The sequence below is a fragment of the Berghia stephanieae genome, chromosome 15, assembly GCF_034508935.2.
Source record: "Berghia stephanieae isolate SIO BIC M18660-M18661 chromosome 15, UCSD_Bste_1.3, whole genome shotgun sequence".
NCBI classification, from domain to species: Eukaryota; Metazoa; Mollusca; class Gastropoda; order Nudibranchia; family Aeolidiidae; genus Berghia; species Berghia stephanieae.
In genome coordinates, this window is record NC_088374.1 from 1748958 (window position 1) to 1754957 (window position 6000).

Consider the following 6000-nt stretch of genomic DNA (forward strand, 5'->3'; position numbering starts at 1 on the left):
AAGTGGTAAGACCTAGAATGAGATTACAAAGATAGCTCAGGATAGGGAAGGATGAAAATTGTTTGTCTGTGGCCTATACCCTGACCCAGGGTGAAAAAGGCAATGATGATGATGATGATGTTTAAAGTGGATTTTCCTTTCTTTTCTCTTTTTTTTTTTCCTTTTTCTTTTTACCTTGAAAACTACGATTTTGTTTTTTACATTTCGAGTTGGCAGCTCAGCTATAATGTGTGATAAACATTCACCCCGTTGTACAAAAAACTTCCCTTCACACCTTTCTCCACCTGGACTCAAAATCCATGTCTGTCAACTTGAATTGTCAATTTTTGACACATCGTATTTCCATCTGGTGACAGCTTCGAATTGCGCTCATTATGTGGGTTTCCTGACCTCCCATAGTGAACAGGGAGGCCCTCACTGTGTCTTCTATCCCCCTATATCTGTATGGGGTTCCTGACCTCCCATAATAGGCAGGGAGGCCCTTACTGTGTCTTCTATCCCCCTATATCTGTCTGGGGTTCCTGACTTCCCATAGTGTACAGGGAGGCCCTTACTATGTCTTCTATCCCCCTATATCTGTCTGGGGTTCCTGACCTCCCATAGTAGGCAGGGAGGCCCTTACTGTGTCTTCTATCCCCCTATACCTGTCTGGGGTTCCTGACTTCCCATAGTGTACAGGGAGGCCCTTACTATGTCTTCTATCCCCCTATATCTGTATGGGGTTCCTGACCTCCCATAGTGTACAGGGAGGCCCTTACTATGTCTTCTATCCCCCTATATCTGTATGGGGTTCCTGACCTCCCATAGTGTACAGGGAGGCCCTTACTATGTCTTCTATCCCCCTATATCTGTATGGGGTTCCTGACCTCCCATAGTGTACAGGGAGGCCCTTACTATGTCTTCTATCCCCCTATATCTGTCTGGGGTTCCTGACCTCCCATAGTAGGCAGGGAGGCCCTTACTGTGTCTTCTATCCCCCTATATCTGTGTGGGGTTCCTGACCTCCTATAGTGTACAGGGAGGCAATTACTGTGTCTTCTATCCCCCTATATCTGTATGGGGTTACTGACCTCCCATAGTAGGCAGGGAGGCCCTTACTGTGTCTTCTATCCCCCTATATCTGTCTGGGGTTCCTGACCTCCAATAGTAGGCAGGGAGGCCCTTACTGTGTCTTCTATCCCCCTATATCTGTCTGGGGTTCTTGACTTCCCATAGTGTACAGGGAGGCCCTTACTGTGTCTAATATCCCCCTATATCTGTCTGGGGTTCCTGACTTCCCATTGTGTACAGGGAGGCAATTACTGTGTCTTCTGTCCTCCTATATCTGTCTGGGGTTCCTGACCTCCCATAGTAGGCAGGGAGGCCCTTACGGTGTCTTCTATCCCCCTATATCTGTCTGGGGTTCCTGACTTCCCATAGTGTACAGGGAGGCCCTTACTGTGTCTTCTATCCCCCTATATCTGTCTGGGGTTCCTGACCTCCCATAGTGTACAGGGAGGCCCTTACTGTGTCTTCTATCCCCCTATATCTGTATGGGGTTCCTGACTTCCCATAGTGTACAGGGAGGCCCTTACTGTGTCTTCTATCCCCCTATATCTGTCTGGGGTTCCTGACCTCCAATAGTGTACAGGGAGGCCCTTACTATGTCTTCTATCCCCCTATATCTCTCTGGGGTTCCTGACCTCCCATAGTAGGCAGGGAGGCCCTTACTATGTCTTCTATCCCCCTATATCTGTATGGGGTTCCTGACTTCCCATAGTGTACAGGGAGGCCCTTACTGTGTCTTCTATCCCCCTATATCTGTCTGGGGTTCCTGACCTCCAATAGTGTACAGGGAGGCCCTTACTGTGTTTTCTATCCCCCTATATCTGTCTGGGGTTCCTGACCTCCCATACTGTACAGGGAGGCCCTTACTATGTCTTCTATCCCCCTATATCTGTATGGGGTTCCTGTCCTCCCATAGTAGGCAGGGAGGCCCTTACTGTCTCTTCTATCCCCCTATATCTGTATGGGGTTCCTGACTTCCCATAGTAGGCAGGGAGGTCCTTACTATGTCTTCTACCCCCCTATATCTGTCTGGGGTTCCTGACTTCCCATAGTGTACAGGGAGGCCCTTACTGTGTCTTCTATCCCCCTATATCTGTATGGGGTTCCTGACTTCCCATAGTTGGCAGGGAGGCCCTTACTGTGTCTTCTATCCCCCTATATCTGTATGGGGTTCCTGACCTCCCATAGTGTACAGGGAGGCCCTTACTGTGTCTTCTATCCCCCTATATCTGTCTGGGGTTCCTGACTTCCCATAGTGTTCAGGGAGGCCGTTACTATGTCTTCTATCCCCCTATATCTGTCTGGGGTTCCTGACCTCCCATAGTACGCAGGGAGGCCCTTACTGTGTCTTCTATCCCCCTATATCTGTGTGGGGTTCCTGACCTCCCATAGTGTACAGGGAGGCAGTTACTGTGTTTTCTATCCCCCTATATCTGTCTGGGGTTCCTGACCTCCCATAGTAGGCAGGGGGGCCCTTACTGTGTCTTCTATCCCCCTATATCTGTCTGGGGTTCCTGACTTCCCATAGTAGGCAAGGAGGCCCTTACTGTGTCTTCTATCCCCCTATATCTGTCTGGGGTTCCTGACTTCCCATAGTGTACAGGGAGGCCCTTACTGTGTCTTCTATCCCCCTATATCTGTGTGGGGTTCCTGAGCTCCCATAGTGTACAGGGAGGCCCTTACTATGTCTTCTATCCCCCTATATCTGTATGGGGTTCCTGACCTCCCATAGTGTACAGGGAGGCCCTTACTATGTCTTCTATCCCCCTATATCTGTATGTGGTTCCTGACCTCCCATAGTGTACAGGGAGGCGCTTACTATGTCTTCTATCCCCCTATATCAGTTTTCAAACTTGCTTTCTGTCTTTGTCTTTGAATGAGATTACTTGGTATTGTCCTGACCCTGGCTGGATACCCTAGCCGGGAGGGAAACAGTCAAATGTATAGTTAGTTTTGGGATATATATTTTTCCTTTTAAATCATCTCTCTGATAGGCACTTTATTATGTTTTGTTTACATATTATATTTGATTTGTAAACATTTGAGTGTATTCCTCTTAGTGACTGAGTGGGGTTCCTGACCTCCCATAGTGGGCAGGGAGGTACATACTGCGTCTTCTATCCCCTTATATCTGTTTTCCAACATGCGTTCTGTCTTTCTCTTGGAATGGGATTACTTGGTTTTGTCCTGGTCCTGGCCGGGTACCTTGACTGAGAGGGAGACAGTCAAATGTATAGTTAGTTTTTGGAGATATATGTTAATCCTTTTAAATCATCTCTCTGTTATGCACTGTATTATGTTTTCTTTATATTATATATGGTTTGTAAAACACTTGAGTGTGTCCCTCTTAGTGGGGACATGTGCTCGTGTCTGGATGAGACTTTTAGGTGATCTCAAACTAAGTTCTTTAATAGTGTGCTCTTGGAATCTACATCTGTTCCCTATTTGAACCAATTCTCCTTTGTCTTACCTTTTCTTGGGTGCTTTAATTGTAATTCTAGAATATTTTACGATTCCATTTTCCTTGTTTTTACTGGCGCTGATATGACCTTAACGTGTTGCAAGCGCCGTAAAACCTTTAAAAACATTTTAAAAACATAGGTCATATCAGCACAATAAAAAGGAAGAAAATTGGATAGTAAAAGCATTCTAGATGTACAATTAAAAGGTCTTAAGGAAAAAGTAAGACAAGGAGGAAATGGTTCAAATAGGGAACGGATGTAGATTCCAAGAGTACGCCATCAATGTACTTAGTTTTTAGATCACCTAAATGTCTCACCTAGACACCAGCACAAAGAGGAATGCACTCAAATGCTTACGTTATACATTCAAAATAACAAATGTAACAAAATATAACAGATAATTTACAAAGAAAAAAAATTATAATCTCCTAAAATAATAACTATGCACTTGACTGTTTCCCTCCCAGCCAGAACTCCGGCCAGTGCCAGGACAAAACCAAGTAATCCCATTCCTAGACAAAGACAGAAAGCATGTTGAAAAACAGATATAGGAAGATAGTAGACACAGTAAGTACCTCCCTGCCCACTGTGGGGGATCAGGAACCCCACTCAGATAGAGGGGGATAGAAGACACTGTAAGTACCTCCCTGCCCACTATGGGAGGTCAGGAACCCCACTCAGATAGAGGGGGATAGAAGACATAGTAAGTACCTCCCTGCCCACTATGGGAGGTCAGGAACCCCACTCAGATAGAGGGGGATAGAAGACACAGTAAGTACCTCCCTGCCCACTATGGGAGGTCAGGAACCCCACTCAGATAGAGGGGGATAGAAGACATAGTAAGTACCTCCCTGCCCACTATGGGAGGTCAGGAACCCCACTCAGATAGAGGGGGACAGAAGACACAGAAAGTACCTCCCTGCCCACTATGGGAGGTCAGGAACCCCACTCAGATAGAGGGGGATAGAAGAAGACACAGTAAGTACCTCCCTGCCCACTATGGGAGGTCAGGAACCCCACCCAGCACAGAAGGACAGAAAGCAACTTTTAAAAAAAAAAACAGATATAGAGAGATAAGAGACACAGCCAGTGACCTCCTGTCCATCGTGGGAGGTCAAAAGACCCCACCTAGAAGGTCAATGTTTGTTTGAAAGGAATAATAACCCAAATTCCAACAGTCTGATAAATATTACAATTTTATTTCTTTTAGCTGAAAGCAATTAATCAATAGACATAGGGAGTGAATAAGTATAACAAGAATATTACAGTAATGACGATGATGATGTTGATGGAGATAATAACAATAATAATAATATATAATGATAATAATAATAATAATAATAATAATAATAATAATAATAATGATGTGATGAAATACACTCCTGCATGTTTTCGTAAACCTCCATGTAAAAATCCCACAAACACAAACCCAGAGACATAGAGGATAGTACAGTATATTATATCACCTCGCCAAACACATACAAAGAAAAAAAACAATAGAGAAAGAGAAAGAGAGAGAGAGAGAGAGAGAGAGAGAGAGAGAGATTTACAATCCAGAAAGAACGTACAGAGAGATGTGGTTTAACTAAATCACTCCCACAAGGAAACCTGTCAACTGTTACGAACATTTCGCAGAATTACGAGATTTTGGCTCCTCCTATTTCAGAGCTTCATGAGCGTCCCCGAGCTGTCATCTGCATTTTTTGCCAAATTGGGACCTAAAATTTGCCAAAATTTGCCCCCCCCCCCCCCCCCCCCCCCCCCCCCCCCAAAAAAAAAATTTGCCAAAAAGACCAAAATTTGCCAAAACATTTGCGTTTAGTTCCGCTTGAAACTAAGCGTTTCAGTAAAAATTAACACGCGATACAGAAAAAAAAATAAATATAAAAGACAATTTATTACATTTAAGGAGGCTACATTATGAATAGCGTTGTTACAAAGATTTTAAAGGTTCATTATCCGTAGAAAGTAGCTTCCCTTGGTTTGGGCCCAGGCAAAGCTGCAACATTTCTCAAGTTCCGCACCTTTTTTTTTCGTTATTTTGTTTTCGCTTCTTTTTTTTTTCCCAAAATTTGCCACGATTTGCCAATTTTGGGAAATTTGCCAAAATTTGCGGATCGCCCTGATATTTGCGCCGCAAAAACTGCAGATGACAGTCTAAGGCATTGAAACTTGTTGAAAACGACAGTTGATGCCAGAAATCAAACATTTTAGGGTTCTGGAGTTTTCTTAACTCACTCAATCCTAGATATTTTTGCTACTTTTCAAAATTGGAAAAAAAGGTAGTAAAATTGAGCATTTACATAGAAAGTTTTATTCAACTATCATTAACATGTAAAAACTAAAAACATTATCTTTGATACTACGCCTATAATTTGTCTCATAAAAATGTAACAAATAGGAATGGGGTAAAAGTAACCCTGGGTGTAAACTACGGATATAGTCGGTGTTAGGGTGGAGTGAGTGAATTCCAATTGGATGTTTTACGTCA